Source organism: Macaca nemestrina, chromosome 12 (assembly GCF_043159975.1).
Source record: "Macaca nemestrina isolate mMacNem1 chromosome 12, mMacNem.hap1, whole genome shotgun sequence".
Classification (NCBI taxonomy): Eukaryota; Metazoa; Chordata; class Mammalia; order Primates; family Cercopithecidae; genus Macaca; species Macaca nemestrina.
The window spans coordinates 94,679,320-94,700,974 of NC_092136.1; the positions used below are offsets into that span (position 1 = coordinate 94,679,320).

Here is a 21,655-nt window from a genome sequence, read left to right on the forward strand (position 1 = left end):
GCTACATTCAAGTATCCTGATGGCCAAAATCTATTCATTCCCTTGCCCTAATTCTCCCTACAGCCTTCACTTGTATTCTTCCAGTTGATTGATGGATTCAGCAGCACCTACTGAGTGTATGCTCTACTCTACAGCCCTGTTCCTGGTTCAGAGATGGGGTCCCTGCCCTTCAGGACCCTATAGCATTATCTTGGAGGAAACCAGCATCTGAACAGATCATTGCCATGCAATGTGCTGTTCTAGGACAGAGAATGCTAGGATAACAGGATGGTATAACTCACAACTAGAGGGGTTGGGGAGTGCTTCCCAGAGGAGGTGACATTTGAGTTGGAACTTGAAGGATAAATCAGAATTGTAGGGTAGAGATGAAGTAGCACTATGTGCTGTGCGAGGGAGTGCCGTGTTTTCAGACAAAGATGTCATGAGGATTTTTGTCTGAATGAGTGGCAATAATGCAGAGCACTGGTGGGCCAGGGTATGGTAAGAAGTGACAGGAGATATGTTTGGACAGGGAAGTTGGGACCCGTTTGGTTGAGGTGTGTTTGGACAGGGAAGTTGGTGATGACAGTCTCTGGGTGTCATACTAAGGAATTTAGAATTTATCCATAAGCAATTGGGAAAAGCGGTATTCTTAGGTAGGGATGGTATGTGGATGTCTAACAGCTGATTTTGGTGGCAGTGCATGAATTAGAGGGAAGGGAGACCGATGCCACAAGGAGCTCCAGGATGCTTTCAGTAGTCCAGATCAGAATTGGTGAGGGTGGCTGAAGCTTGGGCAGTGAGAATAGAGGAGCATTATGTGCTAAGAGAAGTAGGGAAGTAGAATTGACAGGGTTTAGGGACTGGTTAGATACAGAAGTTCTGGAACAGGGAAGATGGAAATAAGGGAATTACGAATCAAGCTCTCAGGAGATAAACTGGGTCTGAAGATGACACTTTGGGAGTCAGAAGTGTTTAGATGTTGCTGACTTTGAAGGAGGAGCAGGGAACATGAACAGAGAAGACACGTGGCCACTGCCTGTTATTGGATATGTCATTTTCATGAAGGGCTTTATTTATCTGTTTCTAAATTGAACAAGCCAGGGTTTCCCCAAACGACCTCAGTGGCTATGTGCAGGACATACCTTGGCTGTACATCTTCTGAAAAAGGAGAGGCTGGAGCTTGGCAGAGGGAGAGTGGCCTGATCTGCCACTGGCTTCCCAGCACTGACACGTTTCCCCACATTAGGCTGAGAATGCCAGCTCGGAAGCAGCATAACCAACTGTGAGATATTGGCCAGGCAGGAGAACGCATTCTCCCTAAGTGGGCATAACCCGACTCCTCCCAGGAATCCAAGATGGGACCCAGGAGGCTCTTCTTCCCCCTTTATAGCTCCTTGTGTCATAAATGATCAAACCCCTCGTATTCGCATCACAATGATTTACCACAGGTGTTTAAAATAAGCCATGATGTCATTCCACCGTCATACCAGAGTTTGGCTTATTGTATTTCACCCTTTTTCCCGATAATTTACCTCAGCTTCTAGAGCGTGATAGAGGGGAAACTGTCCTGAAATGAAATCCCCTTCCTCTTCTTTGCTTTACTCTTTGTAAAGTAATATATACATACCATAAAATGCATACAGTGGATCACTTTGCCTTTTGTTATTTGGTAATAGGTGTGATGTGAGGTGGGAGAAATGGTCAGGGGAGGAGGGGAACACTTTTGGAGGTCATTTGTCTCAAAGTTATGACGTTAGAAAGAAGAAGAAATGTGCGAGGGATTTGAGCTGACTGCCAGGCTTGGCAGCTGGTTGATATGACGCATGAAATGTCTCAGGAGACGTAACAGACAGGCCATTGAGGCTGGGCCCCAGAGCCACAAGGCCCCTTTGTGAACAGGGCCATGGCTAGCCAGCATGGCTCCAGTGGTGCAGCCCTTGGCTGACTGGGTAAACAGTGTTGCATCCACACCAGCCCTGCTTCAAACACATTTAACATGGCCCGAACTCCAAGGATTGGACCTAAAACTCAGCAGTGTGTGATGTTCAACTTACCTGTGACCCAGAAGACAAGTAGGGCCCCTTTCATTTCACTGACACATTATCTTGTACTTAAAGGGTTATCTTATTTGTCATTGATCATGATGGTTTAGGAAGCTGCAGGCCATTGTGTACATACATACAACCACATAGACTCCTGGACTAGAAGGAGATGCCTCTGATGGAGATCATGGAGTCCATCTCCCTGGCTGGTGCTACAAACGTGGGCTCAGTGTGTAATGAATATTCAGTGGTTTGGTCCAACCCATTACATTGCTGAGACGTTGCTCCTTTTTGCTTAGAGGCAGAAAGTTCCAAAGAGACAAGTGATAGAACTTATGAGAAGAGTAAGAATTTAAATTTTTTGTGATCACTCTTGACTCACCGTAGCTTACAAATTCTCTCACCTGCTCTGATGCCCTAAAGATGGAGATGTTTGGTAGATGATTGTTAAGGCCCTTTAGGCTCCTTTCATGGGAACTCTCTGGGAGATGAGGCCTTGACCTCGTTGACTTGACCCACCTTGGCCCATGTGGGTGAGCTACTGTAGCTGGTGGGGATGGGAGTGCTAAGGCAGCAGAGGCCTGCAGGGAACATGTGCTGGCTATGGATGAAGGCTCTGGTTTTCCTCTTGTTCCACTATACATTTTCCTCAACCTGAAAGTGTAAATGGATAAGAATGAGGACAAGATGGGAATTAGACAGGTTGTTACTGTGGAGAATTGTGACCACCCTCACCCCCTAGCAAAGGCAAGCATTTGGATATTAATTCTGACTCTTTGTGGAAACAGACCACTTACAGAAGTAGTGACTTGGTTTATGCAATCTGCACTGTTAATGGAAACAAATGCATGAATGAATACCAAGGGATGATCTGATTTTTATCAAAGCAGTTTGGAATATATTAGTCAACATGTATATTTGTTTTCCAAAGAAAGCTATCCATATTTCAAAAAATTTGGGAACTAGAGATGCTGAAAAATTACTTACAATATCCAACTATCATAATACACCCACTAACATTTTTCCTGTACAAATTAATTTTTTCACATTATAATCATAAATTATATTGTTTAGTATCCTAGCTTTTGAAAGATAGCATTGTATCACAAGCTTTTTTCCTCAATCCTTTATATTTTCAAAACCAACATTATTATTGCTGTATTATGTGTCATAAAGTATACCATTTACACCATTTTCTCCATAATAGAGTGAACAACATCTTGCATATCAAATTATCTATGTTTTGGCTTACTTCCTTAGGAATCATTATTTAGAAATGAAATTATTGGGTAAATTATAATAAACATTTAAAAGCTTCTGATGCCAGAAAACTTTGTAAAAATATTATAATGCCTGTTTTACTGCACTTTGACCATGTTAGTTATTACATCATTATAATTGCAAAATCTTTGCTAATTTAATAGGCAAATAGTGTTTTGTTGTTGCTGTTGTTGTCTTGAGATGCCTGTCACTCAGGCTGGAGTGCAGCAGCACAGTCACAGCTCACTGCAGCCTCTACCTCCCAGGCTCAAGTGATCCTCCCACTGTAGTCTCCCTAGTAGCTGTGATTAGAGGCATGTGCTACCATGCCCAACTAACTTTTGTAATTTTTTTTTGGTAGAGATGGGGTTTCATCATGTTGGCAAGACTGGTCTTGAACTCCTGGGCTCAAGCAATCTATTCACCGTGGCCTCCCAAAGTGTTAGGATTACAAGTGTGAGCCACTGCACCCTGCCTGCAAATAGTCTTAACTTCCTATTTGAACTCGTTATAACTAGCTAGGTTAATTTTGAGGGGAGGGAAGTATGCTTTGCTATTTAGATTTATTTGATCTCAAAAATAGGCTTTTTATGTTTCTTGTTCTTAAGACTTGTATATTATAATGGATTCAGCATAAACTAAAATCTGTTTTTTTCTAACACTTGCTCTGATTGTCCATTTTCTAGAACTCCATCTTCACGCTTAGCGGGTGACAATGGAGCCTTTGTGGTAGTGGTAGCAAGAGGAAGAATACTTACTGTGTGCCAGGCACTTTGTGTGGGTTACTCATCTCCCTTAATCTTTACAACAACTCTAAAGAGTGGGTACTGTTAATATCACAATTTTTACATACAATAAAAACTTAGGCTTAAAGAGTGAGATTAACTAACTTAATAACAGCCTGCAGCTTGGAAGTGCAGGAGCCAGGTGCAAACCTGGAACTCTTTGTGCACACTGCGTCTCCCACGAGTGTAAACACTTGGCCACTGTACTTTGCAGTGGAGCCACAGATTTAAGCTTTCACTTGGGGTCACTAAATCTGGTGAATTTCTAATCAGATTTATAGAATATATCACATGTGATGTCCAGCCTGTGCTCTGCCCACCTTCTGTTTTTTTCAACAGAACCAGAATTCTGGTGAAGTATTCTAGACTGTAGGCGAAAGCTGTCTGGATACCTCTTTTTCTTCTGATACCTGGGAAGACTGTCACAGACCAGACTTAATGGGGCTGACAGCTCTGGGTGTGGGCTTTCGTCTGTCTTTTGGTTTGCTTTTATTTGGAGGTGCTTTCATTGCTAGGGGGAGGGTTGTGGGTTTTCTTTAGACATTTTTATTAGAATGTTTCCATTATGGAAGATGATAAATACTCATTTAAGACTAATTTGTGTTTTAGGCAGTATCAGTCTGGAAAAAGACTAAGAATGACTCCTGTCAATGAAAAGAACACTTAAGGCTCTGTTTCCACTCTCTCAGCCTGTGCATTGCCTTTTTGGCCTTTATCTTGGCTCAGTCTTATCTGTTCAGCATAGAGGACTTGATTTACTAGCTTCCCGGAAGTGGAGAGAAGAGTGGTTACTGTTTATTAATATTTTGTTCATCTATGAATACGTTAATTTGATTTTTTGGTATGTAGATAGATATTTTATAAAAGCATGACATGGTAGTGTTTGGCCCAGCCCTCCTATCCTAGGTTGATTAAAATATAAGATGATGTCAAAGCCAGAGGAGCTGTGGATTTCCTATCGTAGAGCAGGCTTCTTGCCTTGTCACAGGACAGCCATCACCACCACCTTCTTTCTCATCAGGGCAGGGGGCTTGCAGTGTCATACATTAAGTGAGGGAACCTGTGGTATGACCTAGTCCCCAAATCACTATTTTCCTTTAAAAAATGCATTATGCATTTTCCCCCAGAAAACCTGATTTGGTTTTATTGAAGATAGAGTCAGAGGCACTGACATTCTCTGGGTACATGCCCACTGACAGTGCAGGGAGGAGGGACAAGTAAAGTGGGGGCAGCCCAAGGGTACATTTGGCAAATTAAAGATAACGCCTATCCTCAGGGAACCCTGTCAGCTCAGCAGTGCAGCGAGTCCAGTCTAAACACGAACAAGCATGAAGATATTTGCTAAATCACAGGCCTTACTCCTAGTGGGCTCTGTGTTTGGAATGTGCTGTATTACAAGAAAGAAGGTTTGGTGGTCCTGTCTTACTTTGTGTTGGACATGGCTGGAGGAGGGAGGAGAATTTTGGGAGTAAGTGTATGTTTCCAAAATGGGGAATTATGATTTGCAGTTTATGCAATCATGAAAATGAATTGCTTTGTGGGATGAAAAGGTAAGCCAGACCCAGGGCTGTTGGATTAAAAACGATGCATTGCCCTTAACGAAAATGAGGCCATAGAGCCTTATTTAAATTCCACCAGCTAAACATGTGTTTTGAATACCAGCATGGGAACTCAGGAGTTTCTCCAGTATTTAAGCTGAATTATGGCTGGATGAACAAAATAAAATGCCCTGTGTGTCCTGACAAACGGCTCTGCAGCCTGGGTATTTCAAGAAGCTAAGGTCAAGTTCAGGTTACTTTCTCAGGAAACCTAACAATTCCAACTGTAATGCATTAAATGAGTGACTTCTCTAAACAGGAGGGTTATCTGTAGCCACCCTGGATAGCAATGATTCTGATCTTAGTTTACCCAAGAGTAGAGTCTTCATTTGAACAGTTATGAGATTTAAGGTGTCTACATGATCAAAGGGGCCCAGGTGGGGAGTTCCATGAGTTTGCAAAAAAAAAAAAAAAAAATTCAGGGGGTTTGGGTTCTGGCTCTTCCTTCTGGTAGCAAATTGCGTAAGTTCTAGAGCCTCAGTTTCCTTATCTGCTAAATGTTACAGCTGATTTTTTTCCCTAAAGCTATTAGGTTGGTGCAAAAGTAATTGTGGTTTTTGCCATAATAACTGATTTTCTTCCTTAGATAAATAAAACATATTCATTGCACAAAATTTAGAAATACAGATAACTTCCATTCCACCCCCCAAAAGAAAGAAAATAGAAATGGCCTCAGTCTTATTATCCAGAGATACCACTGTTAAATCCTCTGTTCACTATGTTGCTTCAAGGACCAGAAAATTATAGGAAAATACTGTAAGTTGCAAAGCTGTATATAAATAAGAAGTATTTTTATTGAGTCAACAGAATTCAAATTTGAACCTCTTCACAGCCAAGAAGCCCTATATTATTTAACCTCATTTAAATTTCATTTTGTTTACATTTTTCTGATTATTAAAATAATAATGCTGAGTTTTTGGGTTATCTATGTTTTCTAATTTTTCTATATATAATGTACATGTATTATTTAGATAATAAAATTTTTTTAAGTAGCCATACATGTTCATTGTAGAAAATGTGTAAAGAACAGAAAAGTATCAAGAGTAGAAGAAAAATCTGTAGTCCCATTACCTGTAGTAATAGCTCCTTCTGGTCTTTTTTTCCTTTTGTAATAGTTCCTTGCAGTCTTTTTTCTTGGGATTATTTTTTACAAAGGCAAAAGCCTAATATGTATTATATCTTGAGAAATTTGTTAATATTGATAAACTGAGAAATGTTTTGATTTTAATTTCTCTATTAATTTTGCATAGGAAAATGTGTACTTAGCCCCTGCATTTTCTCTTTATGAATTACTTTACTACATCCTTTGTCTGTTTACCCATTGATTTTTTTTCTTTTCCTGCCATGTTTTGCAAAATTTTTGTCAAACAAGCTGTGTTTTATTACATATTAGCCTGATGGCCTAATTATAGATGAACATAGAGTTTAATACATTGAGTTTGGCTTGCTTATCACCATTCATGCTTGAGGATCTGGAGACCACAGAGTGGGAACAGCTAGTCTGTTGCATGAGTTGCTCTGATGCTCACTGAAATCTGGAACTGGCTCTCCAGAACCAGGCCTTCTGGGGTACATGCACAGTGGTCTAGAGCAGCACTCACTGTTCAATAGAAATGTAACGTGAACCACATATCTTATTAAACATTCTCTAGCAGTGACATCTTAAGAAGTTTGAAAGAGACAAATGAAATTAATTTTAAAGCATAGTTTAGTTAACTCATTTAGAAACATTAAAAAAATTTAGTTAACCCATTATATCCAAAATACTGTCATTTTAATAGGTAATCAATATTAAAAACTCTCAGTGAGGTATTTTCCTTTTCTACTAAGTCTCCAAATTCTTTTTTTTTTTGAGATGGAGTCACTTTGTCGCCCAGGCTGGAGTGCAGTGGCTCGATCTCGGCTCACTGCCACCTCCGCCTCCTGGGTTCAAGTGATTCTCCTGTCTCAGCCTCCCAAGTAGCTGGGACTACAGGCACGTGCCACCACGCTTGGCTAATTTTTGTATTTTTTAGTAGAGATGAGGTTTTACCATGTTGGCCAGGCTGGTCTCGAACTCATGACCTCAAGTGATCCACCCACCTCGGCCTCCCAAAGTGTTGGGATTATGGAATGAGCCACTGTGCCTGGCCCTAAGTCTTAAAGTTCTGATATCTGTTTTACCCTTAGAGCACATCTCAGTTCAAACTATCCACATTTCAAGTGCCCAATAGCCTAGTGGCTAGTGGCCACCGTCTGGACAGTGTAGGACTAGAAGGAATGAGAATCTGTGTCTGAGAGCGTGTACTGACATGCACCGACATCAGTCCAGACCATGCTCTGGTTGTGCATGGCATTGCGTTCTGTGGTGCTGGATCATGCCGTGATTCCTCACACAGGCTGTAGGGACAGGGACTGTGATTCTTAGCTCATGGTCTTCGAAGAGGAAGGGCAATCCAAGGGTGGTGCTTCTTGCCTGTCTTCTGTCATCCATTAGCAGTGTGTGATGATAACAGAAGCTAACCATTATGAAGTGCTTTCCTAAAGAGAGACACTAAGCACATCATCTCATTTCATTCTCACAATAACTCTGTGAAGTAGGTACTATTATCACCATTTAATGGCGAAGAAGAGGTTAAAACTTGTCCATGATTACAAGGCTAAAGAAGGGCAATCCTAGCATAAAAGAAAGAGACCCTGTATTAAGGAACAGTGCACTCCTGTACCCACATGGTGGGGTACCCTGATGAGGTGGGAATATGGTGGGCTCTAGGCCCATTATTTGCCTTGTACAGACTGTGAGTTCTGTGGTTTGTCATGTGAATCCTCTGAGCCTTGATTTGGATGCTCATAAAATAGGATAATACCATATATGGAATGAGAGCAGTGAATGCTGGGTGAATGTTTGTGAGAATTAAAGAACACAGTGATGTAAAGTGCTATTTATTCAAGGCACATTTATTTGCAAGCATAATGTAAAAACGTGAGTTTTTTTATGAAGGCTTGTTGTATGCAGAGGAGCAAATGGACGGTTGATCAGATGTTACTGATGACCTTGTTTCCTCAATCCGAATATGTCATTGCTCCAGTTTGAGCTGCCTTCTGTGACCTCAAATTCATGAGAAGAAGGGCAGTGGCACCAAGCTATGCTATCATATTGGCAACTTTATGATTCCAGAGTCCACTTATAATATCCAGAACAAATCTAAATGCCAGAGAGCTCTCCCTTAATATAGTGTTGAAGGTTTATCTATTTATTTGAAAACCCATCAAGCAGATATGATCTAACTTACTTTTAAGCTTCAGGACTAAATCAATTGATAAAAGTTTATTGGGTGCCAACTCAGTGTAAGTCATAATTGTCTGTCTTTAGAAAACTTGCATGTTAATGATAAGGGAGAAAAGATACACATATATAAAATATTCAGTGGTATTATTTTAAATAGAAATTTAAGAGAACCAGTAACATGACATAAAGCCAGTGAGGGTGACTCAGGCAGAGTTGTAAATTCAGAGGAAAGAAATGGATACAAATTCTGGGAGTTGGGCTGTATACAGCATGGCCCAGATCAGGGGTGTTCAGTCTTTTGGCTTCCTTGGGCCACACTGGGAGAAAAAGAATTGTCTTGGGCCATACATAAAATACACTAACACTAACAATAGCCGACGAGCTTAAAAAAAAATCGCAGAAAAGTCTCATCGTGTTTTTAAAAAGTTTACTAGTTTGTGTTGGGCTGCATTCAAAGGCGTCCTGGGCTGCATGTGACTCGCATTGGACAAGCTTAGCCCAGATCATTGACAATGGAGGACCAGCCTAGGAGGCTATATTTTGTCTCTTAGACATAGCTTTTAAATTCATATGATTTCGGTTTTTCATATATAACTGTGGACTTGGGAGAAGAGGCACTTGCAGCCCTGCTCAGACATATTTAAATAGTCAGTCAGTTTGGTAGCAGAGGGAAAAACAGTCACTTCCTGTGTGTTCCAAAGCTCATGTGGTTCCTAGAGAAAGGAGAAAGAGCTGTTGTTTGACCTCCTGAACCTGGGTTTTCTCATGAAAATAGGGGCAGTGGTGTCTGTCTCATTTCTGTGAGAATTAAGCAAGATGATGGAATGTAGTGCCTAGGAAATAGCACAGACCTTCAATAAATGCTAGTTGAATCCTCTTTGTAGGCAAGATATTAGCCTGAGAGCAGATAATAATGTTGAATGTAAGTTCCAGTTTGAGAAAACAACTCAGAGGCAGGCTGCTAGCCCTCCTGCTTATCTGAGGTTACCCATTTAGGGTGTAGAGCGTGGACACAATGATGGCTCAGATTGGGCCGCAGGTGAGCGTTAAGAACTCAGGAGCACAGGTCCAGAGGATGGCTGCCTTCCCTTTTGCATTCACCAGTGTAGAGAAGTAGTTCACTGCAGGGACTCTGGAATTGGAAAGCTCAGGCCTGAATCTTGTTTATGCCTGTGTCATCTTTATGTTTCTATATTTTGCAGGTTACCATCCTGTGTGTTGTTTTCTTCTTTTGAATAAGCTGACAATGATATCTGTTCTATAAAGGTCAAAATGCAATGATGCATGTAGCAGTGGATACCCTGGTGGCTGGATTGCAAAAACTGTTCAATAAATGTTTGCCATCATAGAAAAAATTTACCAGGCTTCTCATGAATGTCCAGTGTTAGACTCTGTATTAGGGGCTGTGGGATACAATGATAATAATTATAATCATGGTAAGAACATCTAACATTTGTGCAGTGCTTACTGTGTATCAGACTCTAACAACTGTATAAGTGGCATTGTAGTCCCATGAAACGGAGACACAGGATGTCTAGTAAGCTTCCTCTCTGATTTCACAATCTAATAGGGAAACAGGCTCACAAATAGACAATTAGAGCATGGAGTTCTAGTCACAAGTAGTTTATCAATAAGTGTGGGCTCCCATCCTTTCTTTTCCCCTTTTCTTTTTTTGAGACGGAGTCTCGCTCTATTGCCCAGGCTGGAGTGCAGTGGCACAATCTCAGCTCACTGCAAGCTCCGCCTCCCGGGTTCACGCCATTCTCCTGCCTCAGCCTCCCGACTAGCTGGGACTACAGGCGCCCGCCACGGCGCCTGACTAATTTTTTGTATTTTTAGTAGAGACGGGGTTTCACTGTGGTCTCGATCTCTTGACCTTGTGATCCGCCCGCCTCGGCCTCCCAAAGTGCTGGGATTACAGGCGTGAGCCACCGCGCCCAGCCTCTTTTCCCCTTTTCTTTGTGTCCCCATTACTAGGACGTGTTTATCCTGATAGGGGCCCGTCAATAACATTATCTTTGCAAGCCAAGGATGGGCTGTTTCATAGCACTGGTATAATTTTCTGTGAAGTTGTCCTGTTCCCTCCTGATACTCTTTCTCCCTCATTTGCACTAAGCTCAGATCTGCTTATACAGAACCTTGAGCTCACTCACCCCAGCTGGCTGAGCAGTGGAGCCAAGGAATAGAAGTTTCTGTCCTGCTTGCACTTTGTCCATCCTAATGTGGTATTTATTAGCATGAATGTGTAACTGAGTTATTTGTGAGGCCAGTGCTCTCTGTTTGATAGAAAACTTCCCATTTTGAAAAAGCCCATTCTTTTCTGTCCCTTAAGCTTGGCAAACCTGCCTTTTCTGCACTGTCATTCAGGTAACTAGTCACCATCACTGACGACGTATGCTGGCATCAAGAAAGCACTATCGCCTGATTTCGGCCTCTCTCCTTGGTTTTCCTTGTAATCGCTACATGACATAAAAAGATGATGGAGAAGATAAGCTCCCAGTTGACCATAAGTGACTTCCAAATCCCAGAGTTAAATGCCAAAAGATGGAAGCCCCACCCGAAGCTACCTGAGTAGGAGGGGAGGGAGTTGTAGACTCATCTGTGCCCACCTCAGCCTGCAGGAGACAGCTGCGTTTCTTCTTCACATTAAGTGAAGTGTGAAGGGGAATACTCAGGAGGTGAGAATGGGTTTCTGCCCTTTCATTTGAAAGCAGTGGTGTATTTGTGGTATTTTGACTCTTACCAAGATAACCTCTTTCCCTGAAAAATGTATTATTGTAGGATTTAGCCAGCCTGCAGGAAGCACTGACTCAGTGACAGATGTGTGGTGTTTTGTGTCCATTCCTGATCGAAGCTCCTGTGACCTGAGGTGAAAGCGGGGCATTGTGAATTTCACTCTTGTGGTGGAGTTGGACCTCTTTGTACATATGAGACGACGTGTATATTCACACACACTTCAGCGTGGAAGGGGCACAAATTCACCAAGATGCAGAAACGCTTTGTGTCTAAAGAGATGGCAGGTTATGCAGTGGGTGTGTAGCGAGAGAGAGGAGGGATGATTTAGGTGTCCCCGCTGATAACATTCCTTTCTGAAAACTGCGGATGATTGCAAGGTGAAGTCACTTATGGAATAAAGAATTGCATTGAGCTCTCCAGTTCTTTACCTTGCCTGGGGAACTTTGATCCCAGTTATTTCAACATGAAATGGAAGGGCTGCTAAATTGAAGGCCTAAGGAAATCCAGCTGGGAAATACATCCTGAGCCCAGATGGAGTGTCTTGAGTTTAGTTACCAAGCAAGGCCTGAGGCTAATTACTCTGTTAGGATCTGTTGGACTTATTCCGAGGCAATTTATGTGAAGGTCTGCGTATCCATGTAGGGAAGGCTGAAGTGATCCTTGTCAAATTGTCTTCTAGAGTTTGACATTTAGCTGTTAGGAGTTGCATTCAGAGGAAACCTGGCTATGAGAAATACTTACAAAATGAGAGATACAGAGGCTGACAGGCTCGCTAACATTTCAGCAAATATACTTAAAAGGAAAATATAAGGCTAGGTGACCTCCTGTGGAGAATGGGGGTAGCTCTGAGTGCTTTGGCTGTGGATGGCTGTAAGTTATGGAAGGTCGCACATGTCACTGTTACTGGTTAGAAGCAGCTGGCTCTTCAGAGGACTGACTCAGCCCTTTGATACGGAATGTGGATGATTTGGGGTTTCATGCTAATGCTTAGTATCTAACCTGCAGTTCCCTGATTGCGACCCAGTGGTTGAGATTAAGAGGAAAATGAGTTTCCCAAATCTCTGCAGAAGAGAGACAGCTGTGATTGGAGAACTACACATCAAGACTTTGTTTGCTTTTGTGAATGGCAAATAAATCTCGGGACCCCAAAATCACTAAGCCAAAGGGAAAAGTTGAGCTGGGAACTGTATCAGACAAACCTGTCTCCTATTTTATTCTTAAGATAGCTACAAAGATAAAACAACACAAACAAAAAACTATTTACTTTCCTCACAATTTGCCCACAAGGAAATTCCTTATGAACAAAGGACAGACACAACTCAAAATCATCCCTCTGTTTACCTGACAAATGCATGTGATTCTTTCTCTGCCCTATTGTTTCACTAAGCCAGACTAAGGCATAAGTGACTCTTCTTTTATCCTCCTGTCACATGTAAATTGTGTATTCAGTTGAAAGCTAATCAGAGACTCAAAATAATGCAACAGGTTATCCCTTGTCTACCTATAACCTGGAAGCCCCCTCCCCCACTTCAAGTTGTCCTGCCCTTCTGAACCAACCAATATACATCTTACATTCATTGGCTGTGTCATGGGTGCATTTTTTTTTTGAGACGGAGTCTCACTCTGTCTGTCGCCCAGGCGGGAGTGCAGTGGCTGGATCTCAGCTCACTGCAAGCTCCGCCCCCCGGGTTTACGCCATTCTCCTGCCTCAGCCTCCCGAGTAGCTGGGACTACAGGCGCCCGCCGCCTCGCCCGGCTAGTTTTTTGTATTTTTTAGTAGAGACGGGGTTTCACCGGGTTAGCCAGGATAGTCTCGATCTCCTGACCTCGTGATCCGCCCATCTCGGCCTCCCAAAGTGCTGGGATTACAGGCTTGAGCCACCACGCCCGGCCTCATGGGTGCATTCTTAAACTTGACAAAGTAAACTTTCTAAATTGATTGAGATCTGTCTCAGATACTTTTGGGTTCACAAGTTGGAAACCTGAAGGGATTCTGAGTGGTGGTTCCTCTGTCCTTTGGCAAATCTCCTACGGGTGCTTGGTAGCAGCTTAAGCTACCTTTATGGCTCAGATCAATAGGACAATTTGCTGAGGCCTGGGAACTCCCCCTCCAGAGAATCCCTGATCTCCCCAATGTGATCGAGATACAAAGTTTATTTTGCTGTACAGCTCCTTTTCTGGAGTCTTGCTTTCTTCCAACAAGGAAGGCAAGTTTTTCTACATGATGGAGTGCAGGTAATGCCTTTCTGGAGTTTTAGCTTGCTTCCAACAGGGAAGGCAAGTTAGAGATTTTTCCTGTTTCTTAGATGGTAGAGAGCAGTCATCAGCCTGAGGCCCATTCCTTGATTAAGTAGCTGAATTGGGGTTTTGTCTTGGCTAAATTTAACAACCAGCTTGTCTTAATTTCTCCTTACCTTTAAAGTGCTCAGTAATTGTATAAATTGTGAGATTGTTTGTTTTGCATAACTATTTTGTTGTTGTTGTTGCTTGTTTGTTTCTGTTGTTGTTTCCATCTTTTTCCTCTTGGGTTTGACCAGCTCTGTCTGATTTGATCAAATCCAAGGGAGAGTTTCAAATTATGGTGAACAAGGCCTCTGAATTGGCTAAATTCCCACAACTGAAAAAAAAAATGGGAAAAGGAAAATGACAGCCAGCAAAAGGAAAAAAAAAATTCTTTTTTTTTTTGGTTTGGGAGATGGAGTCTTGCTCTGTCGCCCAGGCTGGAGTACAGTGGCGTAATCTTGGCTCACTGCAACCTCCACCGCCCAGGTTCAAGCGATTCTCCTGCCTCAGCCTCCTGAGTAGCTGGGACTACAGGCACCCACCACCACGTCCGACTAATTTTTTTGTATTTTTTGTAGAGACGGGTTTCACCATGTTAGCCAGGGTGGTCTCGAACTCCTGACCTCAAGCAAAGCACCTGCCTTGAAAGTGCTGGGATTACAGGCTCCAGCACAGGCCTGAAAGATTTTTGATTTTGACCACCTGAGGGACTTTTTTTACATAACAAGGGCACCTTTATTTACGTAACAAGCCAAGCCAAACTGGAGTAGCAATGGCCGTTGCCCCACTCTGCAGTTCAGTAGCTAAGGTAGCTAAGGTTCCGCCCCCAATTTTTTGTCACCACGACAGCCTGGGTTTAGTTCCTAAATCAAGCTCTTTCTGGTTTGACATTTGTATTAGTTTTGAAATATCAGCAATTTGTTTTAGCTAAAGTATGGTAATGAGATTTAAAAGTTTTTTTTTCTTAAGTAGCTCAATGGTTAGCAGTCAATTAAAAGCTAATATCCAAGATATGTATGTGTGTGTCTCTGTGTGTGTGTGTGTGGCTTTTATATTTATTTTCTCTCCTAGGATGTTTCTTTTTTTTTTTTTGAGAAAACGTTTTTTTCTCTTCTCAGTTGACTGAATTCTGTTTTCTCCATTTACTTCTGCTCTCTTTCCTTTCTCTTGCCACACTCTGCTGCATAAGGGAACTGAAATAGTTTCTAATAGCCCAGGATTCCTTAAAGAAAACAGAGAAGGCACCGGACTCCCTTTTGGGGAGAAACCTCTGTTTTTTCTTATGGAACCCCAAGAGTGTAAACAGGTATGTTGGTCTCAGATCTTAAACTGCTTGCTTTGGTAGTGTATTACCTCATTTCTTTTCTTTTCTTTTCTTTTTTTTTTTTTTTTGCACTAAAATAGTTATTGTAGCAGAGATTACTCTGGGGTGTTTAAAGTAAGAAAGAGTGTAGTTTAGACACCTAGAGAAATGTCTTTGTTTGAAAAAAAGTGCACTGTGAAAGTGTCACATGGTCTAGCCCTATACTAGTTCTCTTTTTGTAGACCCAGGATTCAGTGTGGGCTCTGCTCAGAGTTCACAGATCCAGTTAAAAGACAGACTAAATTTAGAACTACCTATCTAAATAAAACTGGTTTCCTTATACAATTCTATGATAGATTTCTATAATTTTATGTTTGACTTGGCATCCATTTTTAATCTCCCTGTAGTACCACCAGACTCTTTCTCTCTGTACCTTGAGATAATATAAATTTCACTATCTGATTTTTCACCTAAGAGTTGGTCCTTTAAGATGCAAATTTAGTGCTATATAGCTGACATCTGCCTAGAGTAATAAAACAGGTTATCAAGAAATTGGAAGTCTAAAATAGTAGGAAAAAAGTTGTTATGAATCTATAAGATCTATTTCTATCTACGTGTGTAATATATCTGTGTATTTGTGTCATGTATATGTTTCACTACTAAAAATACATAAAAGCTCTAATTAATTGGCTTAAAGGAAAAAGTGCTTAAATCAAACACTTTATCAGAAAAAAATAGACTTTGAGCCAAATGTTTTTTCAAGTTTGTGGGTAAACTTAAGTAAATTTTTAATAAATAAGCTAGTTTTAAAAGTATTTGTGAAATGTAATTAGAAATGGCTTCAGAATTGTCAACATACATTATTGTTTAGATTCATTGGTAAAGTGGCTTAATATTTATCTCTGCTAGATGTAAAAATTTGGCATGAGGGCTATAAAGTTATGAATGTAGCACAAAGGAAAATTATCTTTATGTAAAATTTGATAAATAAGGAATTCAATATTGTCCAGTAAATGAAAACAACTAAATCCTGAGTTACTGGCAAAAACAAACAAAAATTATCTAATGTTAAGGTTCTTAGGAAAACCTGAACTCCACTGGTTACAAAATGGTTAACATTTTTAACAATAACTATCACAGTTTTAATAAGTAATCTGGGTGAAAAAACAATTAATTAGATAAATGTAGTGGAATAAATGCCTACAAATAAACTTATCATATAATTTAAAATCTAAAGTTAAATAATACATATTCATTGAATGTCTGAGTCATTTCTGATTTTTAAATAAATTATAGAAAAATGTTTTTCTAAAAAAGAAATGTGTTCTTATTTAAAGGAAAATAATTTTTGTCTAATTCAAAGTTTATTTAAAAGTTATTGATAAAACAAGGTAATGGTAACCAGTATATAAAAGCATTGTAAAAAAAATTATAAATATAAAAAGGTATTTTTGGCAAGAAAGGTTAAAAAGGAAAATAATTTTATATGAGAAAGAATCTTATATGGTAAATTTTTATCCTGGAATAAAATGACTGGTTAAGAAAGAAGGATGTTCAGGATACACCAGAAAGTCCAAGTATGCCATGAATAGTCTGTGTAAGTCATAATAAGATTTGTAAAAATAAAATTTTATGGGGGAAGAAAAACTTTATATGATCAAGTTGTCTGTAATTAAAGAGAAATTATTTATAATGGTCTTTCTAGAGATTGCATTTTGATATTTTAAGAAAACACTTATGCACTAAAGAATTGGGTAGTACAATGAAACTTTCTTAAGGTATTGATTTACCCTTAACAAAATTACAAAACATTTTACTTTTTTTAACCCAAAGTTTAACTTTTATTGTGTCTTGCTGTTTCAGCTTTCTCTCCCCTTTTAAAAGCCCTGAAATAGTTAAATATCTCCTTGAACTCACTTTTGGCTTCCGTAAGTTTTAATCCTCAGGTGCTGTTTGTTTGTTGTGGCCTCATGCTAAAAATGTTTTATCCTAAAGGCCTAAAGGAAATGTCTTCTCCAGTGTATCAGTCTGTGCTCTTCGCTTTAGATGGTTCTCTGAATCTAAAATTTTTCACTTGTTACCTAAGAAACACTCTTTCTATGTCTAATTGAAATACCCTTTTTATTAGTTTGACTTTCAGGTTATTGATATTAAATGGACACCCCACAGGGAATAGCAGTGGCACTGCAGAAGATCTTTTCTTTTGTCGTTTTGTAACTGGCCTAACAAACACATTTTATGTTTTATTGAAATAATTCCTATACCATTGTTATTAAGTTTTGGTTTGCTTAGAAAAAACTGAGATTAAAAATTTTTTCAAGTTAAAGTTATCACATTCATATAACTCTCTGTATTTTGCTTTTAAAGTCCTTGTGTCATTAAGTTACAGAGCTTTGACTTCTGGGTCTAAACAGGACACCAAGTCCTCTTCAGTCTTAAACCCTGACAGCAGTTAAAACCTCATCTTCAGATCCGGTAGAAGATGCCAACCAAAATAAACTGTGTTTGTAAGACACAGGGCCAGAAATTAAAACTATCCAACTCCTCAAGACCCATAGACTATTGTGGAAGAGGTGGGCATGGGATTGTAAGGGCCAATGTTGAGAGAGAAAATTAGTTCAGTTTCTCTATAAATTAACCATTAATACCAAATGACACTGATGCAAGACCAGCCTATGAGCCCCTGTGTCAGATTAACATGATTTTTTTGGAGCATTAACTCACTCCTTAATAAAAGGTTATAAAAGTTATAAAAAGGTTTATGGAAATTATATCTTATGGTCAAGATAATTAAAATTTAATAAATTTACTTACAGAATTTTAAAAGATACATTTAATTGGCCTCATGCTGTCTTTATTAGGGCTTGTTGTTTGGGAAGTTAAATCTCTCTCAGTAAAGGTTTTTGCTTTTTTTTTTTTTTTAAATCATTGAGTTATCACTTTGGCTAAATGATTGGCTTATTTTACAACAACTTGTGATCCTATTTTGTGATATGAAGTGTTCTAAACTTTTTATATTTGACAGACTTCCAAAATCAAATTTTAACCTTAGTCCTCATTAATCTTTTGATATTAGATCCCTTGAAGTCCAAAAGAGACATATTCAGCTTATTTGATGTAATAAAATCATACAGGAAGTAGTGTCAAAGATGAAATGGGGTTTAACCTTCTTTGGATTATATTTATATAAATGTGTTATTAGTATGTGTTCCAGAATTGTATGAGATTCCTGTGATTCTAATATGTGTTAGTAAATGTTATTAGTAGTAATGGTGATTCTGATCTAAAATTGTATGCCACAGAAATAATCCAGTTTCCTTGTCATTTGTGTCTTTAACCATGACTTTCCTCATCTAGTTGTTTCACTTTTATTCTTTTCAAAAGGTGTTTTTTATAGTCAGCTATAGGACTCTGACAGTTGTTCTTGAATGCAGGTTTCTGATGACTTTGGAGACTGTGACACTAGAATAGAGGAAAAACTTGCAAGACTTCCATAGAAAGCTAATGTGTTCATAAACATCAAGCAGAACATGAGTTAATTACATAGACTAATGAAAGACTGCAATAATTTTTTTATGACTTTGTTTGAAATGTTGCTAGTTCTTTTGTTTCTGCATCCAGAAAACCCTTTTTCTTTGAGCTATTTATAGCTTTTAATAATTGGGTCAGCTACACTCCTGTGAGCAAAATCTGAAGCATATATCTCTCTACCTGATTTCTCCAGAATTTGAAAACTATTTGCAAGTGTATTTAATTTATAGCAGTATAGTTAGTTGCATAAGTTCAATAAGAATCTTTTTCTTTGTAATAGGACACAATTGGAGACGTTGGTTATTTTACCAGGGCTTTCATTGGAATGGCATGCTTTTAGATATAACCAGATTGCTTTAAGGAATGGAGGTTGACTTGTAGAGCCAAATAAAACCCTTTGGGAAAGCTGGACTTATACTTTGTCTACACAGTCCCTGTATAGGTTCCTGACCTGCAGTAGGTAAAGAATGTCACTTTCTGACAGACCCAGGAGCCCTGTTTTCTTGGGCCCTTGAGGTGAGGAATTCACCCAATACAGGTATTTGCAGGCACAGGCTGGGCTCAAAGCATGTAAGTCTAATCTGAGATTCCTTGTGAAATAAAGTTCCAGTAAAGCCAATTAAAAAGAAAAGAGCCTATATGGCAATTTTTTTTTTTTTTGCTGACTTTATGCAAATACTCAGGCCAAGTATAGTAAGACCAACACTTATTTTACACATAAATTTGTCTTGTGATTTATCTTTAATGAAAATGAGGACTGGAGAGAGAAAAATTATGTTTCAAAATAAACTGGACTACACTTGTTATTAGATTCTAGTCTTATCTAATGTTTTTCCATTTTTATTATTTTCTATAGTTTGGACTGAATTCTAAAATTTTTCCTGGCTACACGTCTCCAAAGTAATGTTTTTAATTGTTTTTTTTTCTTTCTTTCTTTCCTGTCCTATTTTCCCTCCATTTTTTTCTTGATTTAAAATCCCTGAATATGAAGCTGTGCTTTCTTAAAGCCTTGCAAACTGAAGCTAGACAATGTAAGCTTCAGAAGAAAATAACAGCAAGTTATTTACATACGTAAACCACTTTCATACCTGCCTATTGATGTATGGACTTCAGAGTAACATGGCCTATATCAATTTTCCAGGATTCTTCTTCATCTTTTTTGTTTGTTTTTTTCTCTTCCTCATCCTGTTTTCTCTTCATAGGATATGAGATTTTACAACCTACTAAAAATGATCTTTCCTAATAACCTGGCACCTACCTTTCTAGGAGTAAACTGTCCTAGCCATGAGAGAGCAGATAAAACCTGAGACCAGAGGCTCATTCATGTTCTTATAAAATGCTTTTTCTGAAAGATGTGAAAGCAAAATAAATCTCAGAACCCCAAAATCACAAAGCCAAAGGGAAAAGTCAAGCTGGGAACTGCATCAGGCAAACCTGCCTCACATTTTATTTTTAAATAAGATAGCTACAAAGATTAAAAAAGCCACATACCTGCCTCACAATTTGCCCACAAGGAAATTCCTTGTGGACATAGGACAGACACAACTCAAAGCCATCCCTCTGCTCACCTGAGACAAATGCATATGTTATTAGTTCCTCTGCCCTGTTGTTTCACTAAGCCAGACTAAGGTGTAAATGACTTTTCTTTTATCCTCTTCTCACATGTAAATTGTGTATTCAGTGAAAAGCTAATCAGAGACTCAAAATAATGCAACCAGTTGTCTCTTTATCTACCTATGACCTGGAAGCCCCTTCCCCTACTTGGAGTTGTCCAGCCTTTCCAGACCAAATCAATGTTCATCTTACACATACTGATTGACGTCTCATGTCTCTCCTGTCTCCCTAACGTGTTTGAAACCAAGCTGTACCCAGACCACCTTGGGCAGATGTGGTCATAATTTCCTGAGGCTGTGTCATGGGCACATTCTTAACCTTGCAAAATAATCTTTTCTAAATTGATTGAGATCTGTCTCAGATACTTTTTGGTTCATACCCTTTATACTTCTAAATGTTGTTAGGAGCCCTTGGCTTAGGTTGAAAGAAAATACAGTGATTCTTAGGAAGCAGGTTAACTGAATAGTTAGGATGGAATTGTTAGGAATGGGGACGGGGATGGAAATTCATGATCTCAAAGATAGGAACTAATACCAGGTATTTGAGCCATGAAGAGACACCCTTATGTGTTCTTTTTAACATGGCTAAAATTAGACTCTTGAGCTCTAGACCTTCCTCACCTCAGCAGAACAAATCAGTTTCTCCCCAAGACTTCTCATTTCATTAAATGGTGCCCCTATCAATTTGTGTAGTGCCCCAAATCCAGTAGTAATTTTTAATTTTCCCAACTTCCCTTCTCCCCATCCATGATATATACAAAACAAATCCCAATCTCTGAGTGTTTCTCTTCTGCCACTACTCTGAGCTCTCCTCAGTTCTCACCTAGGCCACACCTGGGCCTCATTGGACTCCATACGTGTGTTCCTGCCACCATGCACTGCATTCTGTGCACACCACAGGAGAGGCAGTGCCTCCCCTGGCCTCTGTACACTCCAAGGTAAAGTCTGGCCATGGCACCTGCCCATCACTCTAGTCTTATCTTGCACTGCTACTTGCTGGCAGTGCTTCATACTTCTTGCTTGTGCCAGTGCTAATTCCTGCCTCAGGCCCTGTGCGCTAGCTCAGCATTTCCAACCTTTTTGGCACCAGGGACCTGTTTTGTGGAAGACAGTTTTTCCGCAGACAATCGTGAGGTTGGAGTAGTTTTAGGATGATTCAGACACATCACATTTATTGTGCACTTTGTTTCTATTATTATTACATTGTCATATATAATGAAATAATTATGCAACTCACCATAATGTAGAATCAGT

At 39.7% G+C, this 21,655-nt stretch overlaps 1 protein-coding gene across 8 annotated transcripts in view; it reads left to right on the forward strand.

The window, feature by feature from the left end:
* The window catches only part of LOC105484332 (angiomotin like 1), a 172,596-nt gene that overhangs the window by 96,293 nt on the left and 54,648 nt on the right, over nucleotides 1-21,655 (forward strand). The window lies entirely within an intron of this gene.